Source organism: Euprymna scolopes, chromosome 26 (genome assembly GCF_053919585.1).
Source record: "Euprymna scolopes isolate OS-2025 chromosome 26, ASM5391958v1, whole genome shotgun sequence".
NCBI lineage: Eukaryota > Metazoa > Mollusca > Cephalopoda > Sepiida > Sepiolidae > Euprymna > Euprymna scolopes.
The window spans coordinates 4,167,658-4,193,143 of record NC_136507.1 but is presented as its reverse complement, the minus strand read 5'-3'; the positions used below and the strand labels follow the sequence as shown (position 1 = coordinate 4,193,143).

Sequence of the window (25,486 nt, the reverse complement as noted above, 5' to 3'; positions counted from 1 at the left end):
AGTAAGGCAGATGTATATGAAAAAAAATTAAAATAAAAAGGAAAATATTTACATGATAAGAAAAGCAATATATATATATATATATATATATATATATATATATATATATATATATATATATATGAGTAATATATATATATATATGAGTAATATATATATATGAGTAATATATATATGAGTAATATATATATATATGAGTAATATATATGAGTAATATATATATATGAGTAATATATATATATGAGTAATATATATATATAAGTAATATATATATGAGTAATATATATATATATATATATATGAGTAATATATATATGAGTAATAAATATATGAGTAATATATATATATGAGTAATATATATATATATATATATATATATATATATGAGTAATATATATATACATGAGTAATATATATATATATATACGAGTAATATATATATATGAGTAATATATATATATGAGTAATATATATATATATATATATGAGTAATATATATATATATGAGTAATATATATATATATGAGTAATATATATATATATATATATGAGTAATATATATATATATGAGTAATATATATATATATATGAGTAATATATATATATGAATAATATATATATATGAGTAATATATATATGAGTAATATATATATATATGAGTAATATATATATATATATATATATATATATATATATATATATATGGGTAATATATATATATATATATATATATATATATGAGTAATATATATATATATATGAGTAATATATATATATATATATATATGAGTAATATATATATATATATATGAGTAATATATATATATATATATATGAGTAATATATATATATATATGAGTAATATATATATATATATGAGTAATATATATATATATATATGAGTAATATATATATATATATATGAGTAATATATATATATATATATATATATATATATATATATATATGAGTAATATATATATATATATATATATATATTACTGATAGCCAAATTGAATACTTAAATGCTCATATGCTTGGTTCTACCGGACGAAACTACATGAAAATTTGCAGACATTTTGAAGATTATAATACTATTATCACAACTGAAAAAACTATATTTCCAAACCAATAAAATATGCCCAAATTTGCCTACATTTGTATATATAGTGTCCTCTTAAGCCAGCTTTAGTTTTGCTGCTTTGGGATGAATTTTGCTCGTATAATAAGCAAATACACATATATTAAATTTCAGCTCGATGCATCCTCTGATGTTCGTGTCTAAGAATGTGAGGACACACGCAGTTTATTTTTTCAAGAGATTCATCGTATACGTTTATATTAGTAGTGTTCCCACTTTAAAAACGCGAAAGCTGAGGTTGGAGTGGGTAAGAGTAAATACCTAATGGAAAAGAAAATCGAGTTGAGTCACACACCAACCATGTGATTGTAAACAGACATTCGACTTTAAAAATAAAATAAAAGAACGTGGATATTCATCGAAGTTTTCTATACAAATAAAAACGATTTGTGTCGGTAAAAAAAAAAAGATTCCAAACTAGTGTGAAGAATCGGGAGTTAATATGACATGCTAATTCCTATGACTGTTACGACGACTGATAAAATCCATTCTCTATCAATATATCTCTCTAATAAAGTAAGTCTATATCAGCATTGTACGGCTTTTTTGACTAGGTCGATTCTATGGTTTGTGTCGGTTTCCCCAATTCTTTTTAGAACTGGCGAATTACAGAAGGGACCACATTCATTTTTTGAACACACAATCAACATTCGTGTCACTTTTCGCTAAGGTATGTGCCTCTCACATTTCTACTTTTGTGCGCCATCATCTTTAATCTAAAAGTCTGTCATTTTCGTAAACTTTCAAATAACATTTTTCACTTGTTTCTGATGTATGAAACTGGTAAAACTTTTTGGGTGAGAATGTTTTATAAATGAGAATCACAAACAAACCTGTTGCGGAAATAGTCCAAAAGGTTGCTAAAAATGCCTTCCATTGCAAAATCTTGATGAGCAGCGTATCAAGTATATTCTGGATGAATTCACACACGACTATATAGATAAGGAAGGCTCTATAGACTGGATCGCTCCACTGTGATTAGGAGTGGATTATAATGGCTGCCCAAGATCAAGGCTTGATGACCAATGCTTTTAAGAAAATGAGTGGTCGCAACAATGACAACAAATAAATAAGTACAGGCTCTGCCACACAAAGGTAGAGAGTGTGAGTCACCTGACATTCAGCTGTAAGATTCTGCTGGGACACAGTTACTATACAATGCGACAAAATGGCATGTTATTTACACTCCATTGGATCATCGATAAAAAGTTGAATATCAAAGTAGCACTGTACCTTGTTTGAGGTGAAAATGGAATTAAAAAATTTAAAAAAGTAAAATTTGCATCAGCAGGAGTGAAGACACCCAAACACCAGGAGCAGCCAATGATACCAACAGCGGCGACACATAAGTGAAAATGACGCCGACCTGTATTTTACTTCAATATCAACAACTAACGACGCATTAAGTTGTCAGAAACTATGTTTTTTGTACCCATCCTTTCACTATGCAGTTTATTATAGCAAAGAATTATCAGGCAAAGCACATTGCCCAAGAGAATAGCTACACTAAGAGAAAGAAGGTAAAAAAAAAGTAGACATATCAGATACGGAAATATGTGAAAAAATATCAATTAAAGGACGACACGTGACAAACTTAATCTCATTTCTCTCACAGACACACCAGGTTGAAATACAAACAAAACAAATGCGGAGTCAGGAAAACCAACATTCTTTACAAGGTTAAACATACCCTCAAGACATACCAAGCACCAAAAGGTCCCTACTGTTTACACCTGAGAATATGCCCACAACTACGCCCGTGCATGCGATATATGAACACTCACAGTGTTAGTTCGGCCAGGTGGTGGAGGTCGTCCAAAACGCTTCACATGGATTTCTCTCTCCCTCACTAACAACAATAGCAGCTAACACAAACATCTTTGTCCTTTTCTTCTCTGACAGTGGCGTCAACAACAAATACGAAAGCCTTTACCCTCTCTTTCTCATAGCAATAGAAGCCGTTCGTTCAATGTCGGCAACAAACATTCCAAAGACAGGTTTTTGCTATTTTTCTTCTCAGAACTTTTTATAAAAAAAAACACCTCTAATTAATTCCAAACTAAACTTCTCGGAACTTTCTTATCAACAAGAGGACTTTTTATTTTATTATGTTTCTTCGATAAATATTTTATTTAATATTCTGACTATCTTTCTTGCTAACATACACTATTGTTGTTATTGTGATGGTCGTTATCAGGTATTGAGATACAATAGCTTATAACACACACATTAAAAAACGACCGGCAACTTTTTTTTTCAAGTAGTATCGTAGCTAAAATATCATAAACAAACAAAATATGAACTTTAATTTAAAAATCCAGCGTCCCAATTTCGCAAAATGATCCATCATTTACTTCCTACAATTTTTCCTCTTATGCTTTTCACCACCACCTTCAAATTTACCTTTTTTTTCTGTCGTCTTTTTCTTTCTTTTTTATCTTCCCTTTTCCTCATTTTCTCGGCCCCCCCACACACACCATCATTAGCTATAGAAAATTCCTCCTTACTTCATTTTATCACCCACTAACCTATAGGCAGTCTCTTTACCCCACACATTCACTACTCAATATTTCACACACACAAAGTCTACTACTAAGCTCACTTCACCCCCCCCCTTCAGTTTACCGATTTCTCTCATAGGCTTGTTTCTTACCATTACTTCCTTTTTTTATATTTAATCCGACTCTGTTTAATAATTGCTATTCTTCACAAAGTTTCAGAATTGAAACAAAATGGAAGCATGATGCGATGTTCATTTTTTTCATTCTATTTCGTTTCTTCTGTGATTATTACCATATTCTCATCTTTGCCTACACATCATTCCATCCTTTGAGCAAACTTTCACATGTATCGTCTGCAAATGATAGATTTTATATAAATCATAGGTGGGATCCTAACTACTTTACGTCAGGATAGATCCTCGGCCCAACTAAAAAGTATCTCCACATTCCTCATAGCTAAGGACACATCACCAGGTGTAATCTAAGGGTTCGAAACAGGGCGGCACTAGATGAAGCCTGGGTAATTGATAGAGGTGGGAACTAGGCGTAGAAAAAATTAGGAAACTTTGAAAAAATGGGTTTCAGGGTGATGGGATGAACGCCTTATAAAAGGCATTTTTTTTTTTTTTTTTTTTTTTAGAGGCGGCAAATTAACTTTATTTTCCTTAATTACAGATTTGGTAACTATAGGTTATTTTGAATTCAGCTTGGTTTGCAATTGAGTATGAACAGACTGACACCTGAGCAGCATTGTGCAAATTTATTTTATTTACATTTGCTGAACGAATAATTTCACGAAATGGGTCTGTCAACTTGCCACCGCATTTGCCCAATTTAACCCCATTAGATTATTTTCTTTGTGGATATGCAAAGTCCCATGTCTACGCTGATAAACCAGACACAAAAGACAACATTCAACATGTTATTGCCGAAATATATCTTTATTTATTGATTACATTTTGTTAGAATTGGACCTTCTGATTACGCCATATACGTACATACCGTGGTAGCCATACACCAAAAATTATATTTAAATTATAAATGCCAAAGATTAATCTTTGGAATAAACCATATATTTGTATAAAAAAAATATTTTCTGTGATTTATTTTAATTTAAAGTTTGCCGTCTCTAAAAAAAAAAAAAAAAAAAAAAACTATTACAAGTACGTTCGTGACTTGGACCAGATTGGAATTGTGCTTACAGTGACCTTATAAATTTTAAATCCGATGTAACACCTGTGTTATTCCAAACCATTTTTCGATTGAAAGTTATCATTATTTAATCTCGTCTGCGAGAAAATTAAATAATTTATGGAGTAATGTATGTTTCTATGGAAAAAGTTTAATGGTAAATTTACTTTCATTTATTGTTTTAGTTGTTGTTTCACGGCGTTTCGGCCAACTATTCCTCTGGCTTTCGTCAGGTGGTCATCACGACGGATAGGAACTTCGAATCTCCTAACTGCATTCTCAGCAATTACTGTCATCCATAGTTGTTGTCGTCTCACTACGTTTTCGCTAAGTAAGCCTCTACCAAAGTCGGCCAGAGGCTTACTTGGCCAAAACGTGATGAGACGACAACAACTATGGATGGCAATAATTGCTGAGAATGCAGTTAGGAGATTCGAAGTTCCTATCCGTCACGGTGACCACCTGACGAAGGCCAGAGGAATAGTTGGCTGAAACGCCGTGAAACAACAACTAAAAGATGAGGATAATACTCATCTCAATAAATAAATGGATCAATAATACTCATCTCAATAATTTACTGTTCATAATTTTCCAGAGACAAAAGTTAGGTGCCTTCAACACTCTAAATTTCCTATAAAAAGTTTTATCGTTTTTTTTTAATAAATAATTCACTGTAAAAAAAAAAAAAAAAAAAAAAGGCTGGGGAGGGGGCGCCGCGTGGCAAAATTCGCATCGACAGACGAGTTAACTTCTATTGACCAATCTTACATTTTAAAGTAACGATATGCATTTTTAAGATTTCTATTTTATGTTGGTTTGGCAGTGACAAGTTAGGTAAGCGACAAGCGTAATTTAAGTTTCTCTATTCTGAGTCTTCCTTCCGCCCCCTTTTTTAAAGTACGAAGTGTAAGCGTGTGTATCCCAGTGGGATGCGTGACAACGGGGAGTGAAGTAATTGCAATGATGAATTACGTAGGAAATGAAAAGTGAAGAAGGATGTAAAAGGATGGCCCAACCGGGAGAGGGGGGGGGGCTAAATGAGTAATGACTAAGCTTGGGGAAATCTAAAACATTATGGCTGTCTGGGTAAACACCCAGACAACCATAATGTTTTAGATTTCCCCAAACGTTTCACACTTTGCTCGTAAAATGTCTCCGGGGTGAGTTGTTAAAAAAAAAGAATCACCAATTGGAGGAGGGGGAATCAACTATGCTCAGTTTGATTTGAAACTGGTCAGAAAATTTTTATTTTTGTGTTTTATTTTGAAATTTTAAAATGAAAGAGTGTGCTTTTCACCTCAACTTGTTATAAAGACCAAAGCCGCTGTCGTCATTCCCCTTCCCGACGTCCTTCCCCAGGTGAGCTCAAAGCTCACCTGAGGAGGAACATCGTTGGGGAGGAGGTATATGGTTTTAGTGGCGCTCTAGAGACCTCAGTTTAGTTATAACCACTTATATAACGAACATTATAAGAGTCGTTTTAACAGCAAATTAATATATATATATATATATATATATATATATATATATATATATATATATATATATATATAATTACTTACTATAATAATTATTAAATACCTACAGACACTTGTGTTTCATCCTTTCGGGAATCATCAGTGCAGGGTCTCACAATTAACACCAGTCGATAGATTCAAACCCAGCGACAGAAGCCATCCCTGGCTTCATTAGCAAGGACCTAATCCATTCGGCTACCATAAACCGCGAGAAATGCTGTTGAATTTTAAACATTTATGTGTAAAATGCTTTTAAACGTCTGTCAGAGTGATTTAATCATTATATGATGATCTGTGCATAAGAGCAAAATTGACCAACTTTTAATTCAACTGAAGGTGTTCAACGATAAGCAACTTAAAGGGGCTGACATATATATATATATATATATATATATATATATATATATATATATATATATATATATTAAAAGTTACTGAGCACGTATTTTGTAGTGCTATTTAATAGAGTGTGTAGAAAGAGTGTTAAGGGTAGTAATTTCCACAAAAGATTAAGCATAGGATTGGAAAATTCCATTTGAAGTTAAAAGTTAGAGTTAACCCTATTTGTTAGGATGTGACGTAATGGACAGAAACTCGAAAATGAAACGTGGTGAAGAAGAAGGAAAATCTTCCTTTTTCGCCTTTGATCTGATGTTGTTCGGACATTTTTTTTTCCAAGCTCTGGTCTTCATTCGACTCTCGATGAAGTTCATGTAATGTATAAAAGAATAAAAGATAAAAAAGCAAAGTTGGTAAAATGTAAAAGATTTGAATTAGACTTGTTTGTCAGGATATGCCGTCATTGATGTTCGAAATAGCACGTAGTGATGAAAAAGAAAAAAATTCTCTTTAGTGAGTTGACTGGGTTCACCCTCTCCTCAAGGGAGTAAGTGATGGGGTGGGGCTTATATAATGTGTTTACGGTGTTGTAAAAAAATCAAAAATCAAAGGGCATAACGGTATTGAACAAATATGTTGATGTTTCTTTATTAGGGATGTACCGATTATCAAATTGGCCGATTACCGATTAATAGGTTTTCCAATGTCGATTGATCAGTAAATTTTGTTGACATAGATGATACTAATATTAATTAAATTGTAAACGAAGACAAGTTAACTCCCTCATTTCATTGCCAGTGAAAATTTATCAAAGAGACATGCATCGTCTACGTCATATTATCAAATAACAGGCATGACGTACTGTTAACATGTAGACTTTTACAACTGCACTGAATTGGAGGCAAATAAATGTAAACATATGAAAAATTCCCCTCCAATCGAATTAACATTATTTTTTTTTAATTTAAATCACTGTCAAAGAAAATTATTGCTTCATCTTTCAGTTTTCATGTTGAGGAATTGTATAGTAAATTATGATGATGTGCGAACCGAAAATAAAGCATTATTTATCAGTCATACTTTTGTTCCTCATTTTCGGACTATTGCTACCATTAGATATTTTTTATTTTTCTGGTTTAAATAATTTATATTTTATTGAGATAAATTACTAATTAGATATCAGACATAAGTAATTTCAATATGTAAAAAATTAACTGAATACTGACAACAACCTTCAATCATCATGGCAACCAGTTTCTGCTAAAAGTATTTTGATGTCAATCCCAAGAATAAGAATACAGCTGTTTGCAAGTTATGTGAAACCATCACATCAAAGGCTGGTAAGTTGCAGATAAGAAAAAGAAGCACAATGAATATTCAGAGACAGACATTCCAGAAAAAAGTGGCAACAACTACGAGCCTCCATAATCAATATTCGCCAAAAAAAAAAAAAAAAAGAAATTGACATATTAATGATCACAGGTCACAAGAGATCCATTATCTGATAAGAGAAATGATTGCTGTCGATATTTAACCATATTCTGTAACATCTGACATTGGATTTAATAGGATTATTGCAAAACTTTGTTCAAATTACAGCATTCCATTAAAAAAATACTTCACTACAAAATAATTTGATATATTTACAAAAGTAAAAAAAAAAATTCAACTGTCCCTTGCTGAAATTAGCAGCATTTCATGAACTGTACACATTTGGACAGCTACAACAGATAATGCTCCCTTTCAGTATTTGACAGGTCATTAGCTTTCACATGACTTTGAACTGCACAGATCTGTGCTTAGAATTGTTCTATTCTCTGGTGCATAAGAATAGGTGAAGAATTGCACAATGTTCTGGACGAGTATAAAATCTTCAATAAAGTTTTCTTAGTTTTGTGGGATTCAGGACAAAAAATGGTTGCTGGTGTCAGGAAATGTGATTTAGAATAACTATCATACATTGTAACTCAAGCTGTGAAGAAAACCATTACATCATCTAACAGAGATACAGTTTCTCACTTGAATCGATTTCTATTAGCAATTAGGAAATTAACTGAAATACAGGATCAGTTTAATTTGGAAAAAACGAACTCATTCAAGGTGTGACCATATGGTGGAATTCAACATATTATATGCTGAAAATAAGAAGAATGAAAAGCTCTTATAATGTGTGCTGTTGATAAGATTCCTACCTTAACTTACCAATAGGGATTTGTTCGAAAAAATATTCAGTTCCTAAGTCTATTCAAAGAAATCACAAAAAAAACAAAAAAAAAAACAAGTCACAGAACATCAACCATTTCAATAATACCAACAAATTTAGCTCTGAGGTTATTTCTGTTAAAAGCTGTCCATTCAAATTCTAGTATTTCTGACTTTAGTGGAATTCTTCTTACCATTGTTGAACAATTCAGATTATCAATGAAAACAAGATTTTCATCCTACCTAAAAACTTGTGTATGTCTATTTTCCTAACCCATGATTAAATATTAATTTTAAAAGATTGGCATAAAAACATTTTCAGAATTGAATTCTACATCTGTTTTCCACTGATGATAATGAAGTATAACTACCCTGATGAGGATGAAGAAGTATAACTACCGTGCTGAGGATGAAGAAGCACGAACATACATAAATTACAACATGGCAATTTTGAAACCAACTAACAAAAAAAAAAATAACAACAAAAAAAACAGTAAAATGCCACAAAAGATGTTTTCATCACTGTTAGTATAAGAAGACAATAGGAAGTAAAAGTACAATTATTGCTAATTAAATTTCAGCCTTCATTTTTGAGGTGTGATAAGTGAGCATCGTTTATAATAGCAAAATTGCACTGATGGACAATTTTTAAAGCATCATCAAATAAAACTGAATTAAATGACAGTAAATATGAAAATTCAATATAATTCTATACATATTGATTATTATGCCTATTTTTTAAAAACAATTCCAGCTGCAACTTAATTATAAGTTGATAAAATGCTGATATGTTCAATGATGGCAGAAATAAAATACCAAATGTCATAAACATACTAATTTCAAAATCATATCACAAAAACTGTTAAAATATACAGATCTGGAATATTTCATGCCTAATCAATACATATTGTAGAATGCTATATACAAATGTCTGCTCTTTATACAATGTACTTCTTAAATAATATCCTTCAAGAAAATGTAATAATTTAATGTAGTGTTTTTTTGCATTTTTTTATCATGGCGATTTAATTAAGTAAAAATACATGTTCAACATCAATTTAACTTTAATAAGAGAGAGAGCTGCATGTTATCGACGATAGAGTTATTTATACAATTTGTATTTCTTTGCAATTCTGTTGAATTCTTTGCTTGGCACTGATCACATTTGTCCATTTGAGGTGGTTCCCACAACTCCTTCCCCAGTACAACGCATACAGAGAAAAAACTTCAGTTGTCCTTCTTCAATGTTTGTGGTACAAACCACTTGTTTTGTATTGTTTATCAAATTGTTAGGTGAAAGTACAATCTAGTTAGAAAAATATCTTCTCCTTCACATGTTAAGAAATGGGTTTCCAAAAAATTCTCTGGATAAATACTATTGTTTTTTTGTTGTTTTAACATCATTATTTTATTTTTGTATTGGCTTTGTTCAAGTTAACGCTGTGATTGTTTACAAATGATTTATTTCTGGTTTGTTTGGACTGTTCTGCTTTATGTTGAATGCTCAGAAAAAGTCCCTTCTGATTAATGTTTACCAGTTTTAAAATAAGCAAATGAACTCGGCTGTAACAGAAATATTTTTAACTGGTAAACATTAAGCAGAAAAGACTTTTTCATTGAAGCAGAAGTGAAGCAGAATTATTTGCACAAACCAGACTTTTTAATAAGAGATTTGTTCATTTTTTTTCATACGAGAATTTAGGATGCTATGCAATTTCCATTTTAACAAGTTACTAATGAGAATTTGCTCAAAAAAGTGTCCAGTTATTGAGTCCATTTGAAGAAATCACCCTAGAAGCAAGTCACAGAACACCAACCATATCGATGATAATACTTATAATTTTAGCTTTGAGGTTATTTCTTTCAAAAGCTGTCCATTCTAATTCTCATATTTCTGACTTTAGTAAAATCCTCCTTACCATTGTTGAACAATTCATTGAATCAATGGAAGCAAGATTTTCATTGAAATGATAAAAACTTGTGTATCTACTTTCCCAGATCCAAGATTCAAATTTAAATTCCAAAAGAATGACTAAGAATTGGATTTTACATCTTTTACATTTTCTACTGATGATAATGAAGCAGAATCAACAGGATACACTTCGTCAAGCTCTGTTGAGGGCCGATAAAATCAAAATAAAAGCAAAACTGTGTCTCTTTCAAGCCTGTTTGATGAATTAGCTTCAAATAAGCCTACAGTAACAAATCAAAACTTAGAGGAGGTAGAAGCTGAGTTAAACCTGGAAACTGCAACTACAACAGAAATACAGGAATCGCAATCTAAACTCAAAAGGAGTAAATCCCTTATGCTTAAGTGAACAAAAGAACTTTATCATTACATAGCTTTACAACTAATCACAAGAGATGATGATCCATTTCAATGGTAGAAAAAGACACAGGAGACCTTACTACTGCTGAGTAAACTTGCTTTGAAATATTTAAACGCACGACCTTGATCTGTGGAGAGTGAGAGGCTCTATAGTACTGGTGGTAATGAGCATGAACTTACGAGGAACAGGCTGTGTCATGAGAATGGAGAAACTTTACTATTTCTACATTACAACTTAAAAATATTCAACTAAATATTCAGGAAACTATGAGAGCAGAGAAGGCAAACACCATGAATAGAAGAGGAAGTAGAGCAGCAGGTGCAGAACTTCAGTTTATAGTTACTCACTTAAAGAATTACGATTTGTACTTTGTAGTTGGTTTGTAATTTCTTGTTTCTTATCTAATTATTTAAGTATATTCATTTAAGAATTGGAAATTGTACTTTGCATTTTTTAATTTTAGTTAATAAAGGCAAAATACCATAATAGTGACCAGACACTTAATTAAATGTTAAGTTAAATTACCAGTTACTATGTTAATGGATTAAAGCTATCTGGTGAGTTACTTGGCAGTGATGAAAGGATTTAAATTTTCATAGGAAAGAGAAAAGTAAGTAATCGGCCGATTAATCAGCAAATGTACCAATTAATTTGCAAAGTGGCCGATTACCGATTACTTGCCGTTAATCGGTACACCATTACATTATATTATTACAGGCACAAAAAGGAAAGAGGAAGACAGAAACTGCTACATCACCACTATGGCTGCCTTTACAGCTAGACGTTACTACCCATTGGACCAACTACTTTTTTCATTCGAAGAGAAGAATACAGATCATCTGGTAGGAGTGGGAGGATTATACCATCGACCATTATAAACGGATTATTACTGCCTCTATCGATTTTTCTCCCCAAGGGGGCTAGACACAAGGTTATTTTTTATGTAGGGAAACTCCAACTCCCTAAAAAGGGTCACTCTAGGTTGGGAAAAAAATTACTTCAATCTATAAAGAATAATCCTTCATTATCTGAGGACAAGAAAAATATTTATTTGAAAAAAAAATATATATAAAAATACATTTTATTAGGCATAGTGCCAATCAAAAGTGTGAGTCTTTGCCCCCAAGCGAAAAGGCCAAGGAGACGTTAAAAAATGGTGTAATCCTTAACCCTTTTAGCCCCGTCCCCGCTTAAGGAGATTGGATCCTTATTGCACCTCAGATGTGACAGAGAAGCATATATTTTCTGTCACCAAAGGTCTATGGTTTGAACCGCGACCACCAATGTAATGTAGTCAAATTTCTGTTATATTTTGTTTTTACTCCACCCCCTAAAAATGATAAATAAAACAAAATCAACGATGAATCAAACTAGTCAACATTGGAAAATCGGGTACTTATACAGTTTAATGACGACATTAAAAAATGGAAATATTGAAAAAAAAATTTTTTGTACGTACCTGTTATAGACTGAAGTTCTTCGAAAAAAAAATTCACTTCATTTGATCAAGTAGTTTTTTTTTTACAGCGAAAAACAATTATTTATCACGGCTACGTCAAGGTGGCCATTTTGGAAATGTTATTGCAGCGCCCAGGAATTCCCCAAGGGCAGGTAGCTTTCCCCAAGGGCCGGTAACTGCCCTACGTAGCAGAATACCTCCATTTTAGGCCAATCTAGCCCTTTTTTTTTTCCACCAGAATGAGAATTTTTTTTTTTTTTTTTTTTTTGAAGACAGATGCCATTTTTGGAGTGTTTTTTTTTTTTTTTTTTTAATTTGTAACAGAAGAAAATAAAAATAAAATATTAGAAAAATTAGAAATATGCAACCGAAATTTTCGAATTAAAAAAAAAAAACTTAGGGTTTGTATTACTGTATATGGATATGTTTTTAGTATTTTTATTCAATGTAACATGTTTATTCAGCTCGAAAAGCATACAGTGTTTACCGATGTATTGGAAAATTCAAAATGGCGCCAGAGTCTCTCTTTAACACAGTAACTTCAGGAAAGACGTTATAAATAATAAACTAGACAAAGTACTGTTAGAAATTCGCTCAATATATATTACTGTGACATAAGTTGACATATATTCGGTGTTTTTTAAATAGTATTTTGTGTAGTTTATTATTTATAACACCTTTTCCCAAACTTACCATGTTAAAGAGAGTGTCGGGCACCATTTTGAATTTTCCAATACATCGGTAAACACTACTGCGCATGTTTCGAAAATAATCGCGTAAAAAATTCTTCAGTTCTTTGCATTCTTCAATTTCTTGGCATATTCAATAGTATTCTGCTTTAAAAAAAAAAAAAAAAAAAACGGAAAAAAATTGCAGATGTGATGTGCGCATCTCATTCTGGCGAAAAAAAAAGGCTAGATTGCGAAATCTGGCCTAAAATGGAGGTATTCTGCTAGGTACATTTCCAAAATGGGCACGTTGACGTCGTCGTGATAAATAATTGTTTTTCGCTGTAAAAAAAAAAAAAACTACTTGATCAAATGAAGTGAAATTTTTTTCCAAAGAACTTCAGTCTATAACAGGTACGTACAAAAAAAAAATTTTTTTTCAATATTTCCATTTTTTAATGTCGTCATTAAACTGTATAAGTACCGAAAATCGCAGTTAATTATGAAAAAATAAAATATATGAAATATTATAATAAAAATAATATATATTGAAATATTTAAAAAGGTCTATTGTAGAAGAGTTGCATCACTGTTGAAAAAAATAAGTTTAGAAAAACAAAATTGTAATTTTAAAATAGCCATGAACACACACTTTCAACCTACTTTCTTGATTTCTGTCTTGAGGAAAGGATAAGGTTAGAATTGATATTGAATGAATAATAAATAATAAATACCACGGTGGAATGCATTGCGGAATGATGAACAGCTGAGTGGGTTATCTGAAGACAGAGAATCTTTTTTTTATATACAAATACTTAATGACATGAATGGATTTCATATTTTTTTAATAAAAGTTTACTTTTTACTACAACAGTACAACACGCATTTTGTGTTGGGGTGGGGGGTTGATAAGAAAATCCGAAAATAATCATTTAAAACAAAAACATTTTCAGTAAACAAAAAAACATCAAACAAAATTCTGTGACTAAGATGCATCGATCCGGTCAGTCTGTCACACTTAAAATGTTCGTTTTTATCGGCAATAAACGCGCATCTTATATGAAATGCCCAAGCAACCATATAAGGGAGTCTGTCCGCTGTCCGGTTGTTTTGCTTAAGTTTGAAACGTGCGTATGCCAGAGAAAGGCAAACTAATTTAACACCTTAATGGGAAACGTATATATAAAAATAAAAACTTTTAAAAATGATAAATTCCCTTCTTAACGCAACATAGGGGATGGAAGGAACGGAAGTGGGGGGGGTGAGTATACGCAACATTAATCAAGAAATTGGAAGAACAAAACAAGCTTGTCGCATGGTCGGAAAATGATAAAATCCATGAATAGGCACATATAAAACACTCACATGAAAGCTACAGAGTAACAAGCACAATAAGAAAAAGGAGAAAACGAAGGGATCTCTCTCTCTCTCTCTCTCTCTCTCTCTCTCTCTCTCTCTCTCTCTCGTTTGTTGTGACAAGTTGCCGTTTATACAACTTTAGTTACCCTCCTTTTCTTTTGCCGATTCGATTTTTGTGTTGACGACGATCGGTTGAACTCCACGAGTAAATCCATTACACGACGAAAGTTACGAGGGATTTCTCTTCGCTCTCAAACCGCGTTTCGCATGGGTGGGTCGAGGGTCGTCGGTTGTATTTACCATTCTTGACCAGTTAGCCGTAGTAAACTGTTGAAAAAGAAGAGCAGAAGAACCCTGCTTCGCCGTTGTATCTCATCCGTCATAAGAATGCCCCAACTCCTGTTTGTTAAAACTTGCAATCGACCTCTTCCCGTGAGATTGTGGAAATACGTGCAAGCGCGTATTTATTAGTCGCTCATTTTTTTTTTTTTTTTTTTTTTTTTTTTTAAATAGCAGATTTTTTTTTCCCCCGGTGCGGGTGCTCTGCGTTATTTTATTTTTATTTATCTATTTTTATTTGTACTTCTTCCTAGTTTCTTCCTTCCTTCATTGAATTAGAAACTCATTTCACTGATATCGCAATTAAACTCTAAAAAAAAAAGTGTGAATTATTATCCCTTACCCTTCTCTCTCTCTCTCTCTCTCTCTCTCTCTCTCTCTCTCTCTCTCTCCTTACTGTATAGATGTTCTCTTTTTTTTTTTTTCGTACTTTAACCTGAGAACTTTCTTTCTAAATATAAACTTAAAAAATATATATACTATAAACATTGTTTGAAAACAGAACCAAAACTTACGACTGGATTCGTATGAAAGCTTTTTTTTTTTTTTTTTTCCTTGCGGGAATTCAAAACAGAAACCTGTTGAAATGGAAAAAGTAAACGTTTCCAGAAATTATAAATTGACTTGAAAAACTTTTAATTTGATTCACCTGTGCGTGCGTGTGTTTCTTTTTTCCCCCCTAATTAAACCCTGTCGACGACTTCACATTTCTTTCCGATCACGTCATTTTTCTCGGTAAAATTTAGCCTGTTTTTTTCGAGTCAAGTTTAAAATCGGATTTTAATTTGGATTAAAAAAATTTCTTTGTTTCTACACCTTTTCTGGGCGAGCGATGATGACCATAAGGTGAGTTTTTTTTTTCTTTCTTTTTTATCAATCTTTTTCATAATTTAATTTTCACATGATGCAGTTGCAGTTTTCAATATTTCACTAAAATTTTTAGTCTAAAATTCTTACTGCGGTTCAAATTTCTTATTTATTTATCTCTAATTCCTTCCTTTTTTTTTTTCTTTTTTTTTTAACCATTTACTGGTGGCATAGTCCCAAATCTACGATTTACCTTTTCTTTATTTATAATTAATTTTGAAGACAAATTGTCTTTTTAGTTTTTATTTAAGATCCACGAGAGTGAAAATAATTTTATTGTTTAATTCCTATCGTTAGACATAAGTGATTATCGCAATGAATGAAAAGATCGGTTTGAAATTATTAAATCGAATCGACTAATCTTTTTAATTTTTCCAATTTTTTAAAGATCTGTATTATAATGTTTCATTAAACATCTTTACGTGATGTTAATGAGTTAAACATTAAAGTTTTCAGTGCTAATGCACTTACTGATCCGCGCTATTTTTAAATCGTATATCCAAGTTTAATTAAAGTTTTATGTTTTTTTTTATTCAATTGTAAAGTTAAAGTACAGAATAGGTACAAAACACCCTCCCCTCCTCATGTTATATAATAACGTTATTATTTCAGCACGGATCAATAAGTGCATGGAGTACCAATTTAAAGAAATTACATCAAGAAAGAAAAATAAGACCGTGGATTCAGGACGATTTTTCGATTGTGTTGGTTTAGCGTCCTAAATTTAGCTTTCGACGCGTTACTGTGTTGTTATTTGAACACCCGTTTTTTTTTTTTTTTTTTTTTTTTAACCTCCATCAGTTTTTCTGTAATGCTATGACTCTTAAAGGGGCAAGACGAGTCTAGATAATTATTGAAAAGTTTGGCGATGAGTGACAAACATTTTTAACGATTTTTTTTTCTGAAATTTTGCATAATCGATCGTACAATTTTGAGGTCTAAATTTTAGACAAATAAACGGTGATAATGCAGAGAGTGATCCGCGCTATTTTTTTTTTTTTTTAATCGTATTTCCAAGTTTAATTAAAGTTTTATGTTTTTTTATTATCATTCAATTGTAAGGTTAACGTACAGAATGTGTACAAAACACCCTCCCCTCCCCATGTTAAGAATGGCTTTTTAAATAACGTTATTATTTCAGCACGGATCACTCTCTGCATGAGTACCAAATAAACAATTACTTTTTTTTTTTTTTTTTTTTTTTTTTTAAGTAATTTTGAATGGCTGTTATATGATATAAGTGAAATTGACGTTTAACGGTCCTTAGAAATGATTGTGAAATTAATTCTTCCGGTTAAATTTTATTAGAAAAATATTAATGTCCCACTGAGAAATTGTATGAGCTTCCTCTGGTTACTATTTATTGCTTTGAAGTGACAGGATAATTAGTTGCTGAATGAAAATGCTCTTCGTTAACCTAACACTAACCCTATGTTCAGGTGACAAAAGGGAAATAAAATACAGAAACTCCAATATCAGAACTTTAGGCGAAACAAATGAGACATTTCAATTATTCCTATACAATAATTCAGCTGCTTGTTAGGATAGTCGACAGATCGATTTTTTTTAAATATGTCGTTTTAAGCCAAAACAACATTACTTAATAGTAATATATCCGAAATTACGAAAATTCATGGAATAGAATAACTGCTATTGTGTTTTTAGTAAAAAAAAAAAAAAAAAAAAAGTCGGTGCTAATGCAAAATGCAGAGTGATTCGCGCTATTTTTTAAATCGTATTTCCACGTTTAATTAAAGTTTTATGTTTTTTTTATTCAATTGTAAGGTTAAAGTACAGAATAGGTACAAAACACCTTCCCCTCCCCATGTTAAGAATGGCTTTTTAAATAATAACGTTATTTCAGCACGGATCACTCTCTGCATGAGTACTAAAAAGTCTATCGCTATCGGTTGCAACAAAACATCAGCCTTTAAATTGACGAAAAGGAAGATATGTCCCCTGTATTCGCAATCTTCAAGGTGTTTACATCTACGAAAAATGCCATCTCTCCGTAAAAATTACGGTCAATGTGCACTGGTTGTCCAACCTGTTTATTCCGAAAGCCATTTTTAACATGAATAAAATAAGAACATGCCTTTCAGAATAAACCCTCCCAGCCTCCCCATATTAAAAACGGATTCCGGAATGAATAGGTTGGACAACCAATGCACATTAACCAACATTACTTTTAACCCACGATTTTCTACTCGATGAATGTTCGTAAATTTTTGATATATTACTATTTTCGACATGACAAGTAAGTACTGTTTTTGCTTAAAACAACATATTTTAAAAAGTCGATCTGTCAACTCTATTAATCACTCAAATAATTAAACAAAAACTTTTTTTTTTAACCTGTACTTGTGTATATAAAAAACGGTTCTAAAAATATGGCAGTTAAAAATAAAATAACAAAATTTTTATGGCAAATGTTAGTTATTCCGAAAATTACGAAAAATGATCGAGCATTTTTATTTTAGAAATTAAATTAATACGCTTAGTTCTCAAATAACGCCATTGGTACATACTAAATGTCATTTATTGGTACATACTAAATGTCATTTATTGGTACATACTAAATGTCATTTATTGGTACATACTAAATGTCATTTATTGGTACATACTAAATGTCATTTATTGGTACATACTAAATGTCATTTATTGGTACATACTAAATGTCATTTATTGGTACATACTAAATGTCATTTATTGGTACATACTAAATGTCATTTATTGGTACATACTAAATGTCATTTATTGGTACATACTAAATGTCATTTATTGGTACATACTAAATGTCATTTATTGGTACATACTAAATGTCATTTATTGGTACATACTAAATGTCATTTATTGGTACATACTAAATGTCATTTATTGGTACATACTAAATGTCATTTATTGGTACATACTAAATGTCATTTATTGGTACATACTAAATGTCATTTATTGGTACATACTAAATGTCATTTATTGGTACATACTAAATGTCATTTATTGGTACATACTAAATGTCATTTATTGGTACATACTAAATGTCATTTATTGGTACATACTAAATGTCATTTATTGGTACATACTAAATGTCATTTATTGGTACATACTAAATGTCATTTATTGGTACATACTAAATGTCATTTATTGGTACATACTAAATGTCATTTATTGGTACATACTAAATGTCATTTATTGGTACATACTAAATGTCATTTATTGGTACATACTAAATGTCATTTATTGGTACATACTAAATGTCATTTATTGGTACATACTAAATGTCATTTATTGGTACATACTAAATGTCATTTATTGGTACATACTAAATGTCATTTATTGGTACATACTAAATGTCATTTATTGGTACATACTAAATGTCATTTATTGGTACATACTAAATGTCATTTATTGGTACATACTAAATGTCATTTATTGGTACATACTAAATGTCATTTATTGGTACATACTAAATGTCATTTATTGGTACATACTAAATGTCATTTATTGGTACATACTAAATGTCATTTATTGGTACATACTAAATGTCATTTATTGGTACATACTAAATGTCATTTATTGGTACATACTAAATGTCATTTATTGGTACATACTAAATGTCATTTATTGGTACATACTAAATGTCATTTATTGGTACATACTAAATGTCATTTATTGGTACATACTAAATGTCATTTATTGGTACATACTAAATGTCATTTATTGGTACATACTAAATGTCATTTATTGGTACATACTAAATGTCATTTATTGGTACATACTAAATGTCATTTATTGGTACATACTAAATGTCATTTATTGGTACATACTAAATGTCATTTATTGGTACATACTAAATGTCATTTATTGGTACATACTAAATGTCATTTATTGGTACATACTAAATGTCATTTATTGGTACATACTAAATGTCATTTATTGGTACATACTAAATGTCATTTATTGGTACATACTAAATGTCATTTATTGGTACATACTAAATGTCATTTATTGGTACATACTAAATGTCATTTATTGGTACATACTAAATGTCATTTATTGGTACATACTAAATGTCATTTATTGGTACATACTAAATGTCATTTATTGGTACATACTAAATGTCATTTATTGGTACATACTAAATGTCATTTATTGGTACATACTAAATGTCATTTATTGGTACATACTAAATGTCATTTATTGGTACATACTAAATGTCATTTATTGGTACATACTAAATGTCATTTATTGGTACATACTAAATGTCATTTATTGGTACATACTAAATGTCATTTATTGGTACATACTAAATGTCATTTATTGGTACATACTAAATGTCATTTATTGGTACATACTAAATGTCATTTATTGGTACATACTAAATGTCATTTATTGGTACATACTAAATGTCATTTATTGGTACATACTAAATGTCATTTATTGGTACATACTAAATGTCATTTATTGGTACATACTAAATGTCATTTATTGGTACATACTAAATGTCATTTATTGGTACATACTAAATGTCATTTATTGGTACATACTAAATGTCATTTATTGGTACATACTAAATGTCATTTATTGGTACATACTAAATGTCATTTATTGGTACATACTAAATGTCATTTATTGGTACATACTAAATGTCATTTATTGGTACATACTAAATGTCATTTATTGGTACATACTAAATGTCATTTATTGGTACATACTAAATGTCATTTATTGGTACATACTAAATGTCATTTATTGGTACATACTAAATGTCATTTATTGGTACATACTAAATGTCATTTATTGGTACATACTAAATGTCATTTATTGGTACATACTAAATGTCATTTATTGGTACATACTAAATGTCATTTATTGGTACATACTAAATGTCATTTATTGGTACATACTAAATGTCATTTATTGGTACATACTAAATGTCATTTATTGGTACATACTAAATGTCATTTATTGGTACATACTAAATGTCATTTATTGGTACATACTAAATGTCATTTATTGGTACATACTAAATGTCATTTATTGGTACATACTAAATGTCATTTATTGGTACATACTAAATGTCATTTATTGGTACATACTAAATGTCATTTATTGGTACATACTAAATGTCATTTATTGGTACATACTAAATGTCATTTATTGGTACATACTAAATGTCATTTATTGGTACATACTAAATGTCATTTATTGGTACATACTAAATGTCATTTATTGGTACATACTAAATGTCATTTATTGGTACATACTAAATGTCATTTATTGGTACATACTAAATGTCATTTATTGGTACATACTAAATGTCATTTATTGGTACATACTAAATGTCATTTATTGGTACATACTAAATGTCATTTATTGGTACATACTAAATGTCATTTATTGGTACATACTAAATGTCATTTATTGGTACATACTAAATGTCATTTATTGGTACATACTAAATGTCATTTATTGGTACATACTAAATGTCATTTATTGGTACATACTAAATGTCATTTATTGGTACATACTAAATGTCATTTATTGGTACATACTAAATGTCATTTATTGGTACATACTAAATGTCATTTATTGGTACATACTAAATGTCATTTATTGGTACATACTAAATGTCATTTATTGGTACATACTAAATGTCATTTATTGGTACATACTAAATGTCATTTATTGGTACATACTAAATGTCATTTATTGGTACATACTAAATGTCATTTATTGGTACATACTAAATGTCATTTATTGGTACATACTAAATGTCATTTATTGGTACATACTAAATGTCATTTATTGGTACATACTAAATGTCATTTATTGGTACATACTAAATGTCATTTATTGGTACATACTAAATGTCATTTATTGGTACATACTAAATGTCATTTATTGGTACATACTAAATGTCATTTATTGGTACATACTAAATGTCATTTATTGGTACATACTAAATGTCATTTATTGGTACATACTAAATGTCATTTATTGGTACATACTAAATGTCATTTATTGGTACATACTAAATGTCATTTATTGGTACATACTAAATGTCATTTATTGGTACATACTAAATGTCATTTATTGGTACATACTAAATGTCATTTATTGGTACATACTAAATGTCATTTATTGGTACATACTAAATGTCATTTATTGGTACATACTAAATGTCATTTATTGGTACATACTAAATGTCATTTATTGGTACATACTAAATGTCATTTATTGGTACATACTAAATGTCATTTATTGGTACATACTAAATGTCATTTATTGGTACATACTAAATGTCATTTATTGGTACATACTAAATGTCATTTATTGGTACATACTAAATGTCATTTATTGGTACATACTAAATGTCATTTATTGGTACATACTAAATGTCATTTATTGGTACATACTAAATGTCATTTATTGGTACATACTAAATGTCATTTATTGGTACATACTAAATGTCATTTATTGGTACATACTAAATGTCATTTATTGGTACATACTAAATGTCATTTATTGGTACATACTAAATGTCATTTATTGGTACATACTAAATGTCATTTATTGGTACATACTAAATGTCATTTATTGGTACATACTAAATGTCATTTATTGGTACATACTAAATGTCATTTATTGGTACATACTAAATGTCATTTATTGGTACATACTAAATGTCATTTATTGGTACATACTAAATGTCATTTATTGGTACATACTAAATGTCATTTATTGGTACATACTAAATGTCATTTATTGGTACATACTAAATGTCATTTATTGGTACATACTAAATGTCATTTATTGGTACATACTAAATGTCATTTATTGGTACATACTAAATGTCATTTATTGGTACATACTAAATGTCATTTATTGGTACATACTAAATGTCATTTATTGGTACATACTAAATGTCATTTATTGGTACATACTAAATGTCATTTATTGGTACATACTAAATGTCATTTATTGGTACATACTAAATGTCATTTATTGGTACATACTAAATGTCATTTATTGGTACATACTAAATGTCATTTATTGGTACATACTAAATGTCATTTATTGGTACATACTAAATGTCATTTATTGGTACATACTAAATGTCATTTATTGGTACATACTAAATGTCATTTATTGGTACATACTAAATGTCATTTATTGGTACATACTAAATGTCATTTATTGGTACATACTAAATGTCATTTATTGGTACATACTAAATGTCATTTATTGGTACATACTAAATGTCATTTATTGGTACATACTAAATGTCATTTATTGGTACATACTAAATGTCATTTATTGGTACATACTAAATGTCATTTATTGGTACATACTAAATGTCATTTATTGGTACATACTAAATGTCATTTATTGGTACATACTAAATGTCATTTATTGGTACATACTAAATGTCATTTATTGGTACATACTAAATGTCATTTATTGGTACATACTAAATGTCATTTATTGGTACATACTAAATGTCATTTATTGGTACATACTAAATGTCATTTATTGGTACATACTAAATGTCATTTATTGGTACATACTAAATGTCATTTATTGGTACATACTAAATGTCATTTATTGGTACATACTAAATGTCATTTATTGGTACATACTAAATGTCATTTATTGGTACATACTAAATGTCATTTATTGGTACATACTAAATGTCATTTATTGGTACATACTAAATGTCATTTATTGGTACATACTAAATGTCATTTATTGGTACATACTAAATGTCATTTATTGGTACATACTAAATGTCATTTATTGGTACATACTAAATGTCATTTATTGGTACATACTAAATGTCATTTATTGGTACATACTAAATGTCATTTATTGGTACATACTAAATGTCATTTATTGGTACATACTAAATGTCATTTATTGGTACATACTAAATGTCATTTATTGGTACATACTAAATGTCATTTATTGGTACATACTAAATGTCATTTATTGGTACATACTAAATGTCATTTATTGGTACATACTAAATGTCATTTATTGGTACATACTAAATGTCATTTATTGGTACATACTAAATGTCATTTATTGGTACATACTAAATGTCATTTATTGGTACATACTAAATGTCATTTATTGGTACATACTAAATGTCATTTATTGGTACATACTAAATGTCATTTATTGGTACATACTAAATGTCATTTATTGGTACATACTAAATGTCATTTATTGGTACATACTAAATGTCATTTATTGGTACATACTAAATGTCATTTATTGGTACATACTAAATGTCATTTATTGGTACATACTAAATGTCATTTATTGGTACATACTAAATGTCATTTATTGGTACATACTAAATGTCATTTATTGGTACATACTAAATGTCATTTATTGGTACATACTAAATGTCATTTATTGGTACATACTAAATGTCATTTATTGGTACATACTAAATGTCATTTATTGGTACATACTAAATGTCATTTATTGGTACATACTAAATGTCATTTATTGGTACATACTAAATGTCATTTATTGGTACATACTAAATGTCATTTATTGGTACATACTAAATGTCATTTATTGGTACATACTAAATGTCATTTATTGGTACATACTAAATGTCATTTATTGGTACATACTAAATGTCATTTATTGGTACATACTAAATGTCATTTATTGGTACATACTAAATGTCATTTATTGGTACATACTAAATGTCATTTATTGGTACATACTAAATGTCATTTATTGGTACATACTAAATGTCATTTATTGGTACATACTAAATGTCATTTATTGGTACATACTAAATGTCATTTATTGGTACATACTAAATGTCATTTATTGGTACATACTAAATGTCATTTATTGGTACATACTAAATGTCATTTATTGGTACATACTAAATGTCATTTATTGGTACATACTAAATGTCATTTATTGGTACATACTAAATGTCATTTATTGGTACATACTAAATGTCATTTATTGGTACATACTAAATGTCATTTATTGGTACATACTAAATGTCATTTATTGGTACATACTAAATGTCATTTATTGGTACATACTAAATGTCATTTATTGGTACATACTAAATGTCATTTATTGGTACATACTAAATGTCATTTATTGGTACATACTAAATGTCATTTATTGGTACATACTAAATGTCATTTATTGGTACATACTAAATGTCATTTATTGGTACATACTAAATGTCATTTATTGGTACATACTAAATGTCATTTATTGGTACATACTAAATGTCATTTATTGGTACATACTAAATGTCATTTATTGGTACATACTAAATGTCATTTATTGGTACATACTAAATGTCATTTATTGGTACATACTAAATGTCATTTATTGGTACATACTAAATGTCATTTATTGGTACATACTAAATGTCATTTATTGGTACATACTAAATCTAAGATAAAGAGGACGGCGTCACTCCATCGTAAAATCTTAAACGCACATTCATATTTTATTAAAACTCTAATCACTCATTCTCCGTAATTTTTTGTGTACGTTAATATTTTTCGGTGCTAATGAATG

At 29.8% G+C, this 25,486-nt stretch overlaps 1 protein-coding gene across 2 annotated transcripts in view; it reads left to right on the top strand.

Moving 5' to 3' along the window:
- The window catches only part of LOC145247897 (fibroblast growth factor receptor 3-like), a 288,850-nt gene that overhangs the window by 135,898 nt on the left and 127,466 nt on the right, over window positions 1–25,486 (top strand). Inside the window, exon 1 of one of the 2 annotated variants that reach the window (XM_080109519.1) lies at window positions 14,675–15,892. The exons of the other annotated variant lie outside the window; for it this stretch is intronic. The gene's annotated coding sequence lies outside the window, so the exon portion shown is untranslated. Of the gene's footprint in view, window positions 1–14,674; window positions 15,893–25,486 lie in introns of those variants that run through there. 2 annotated transcript variants of the gene reach the window in all.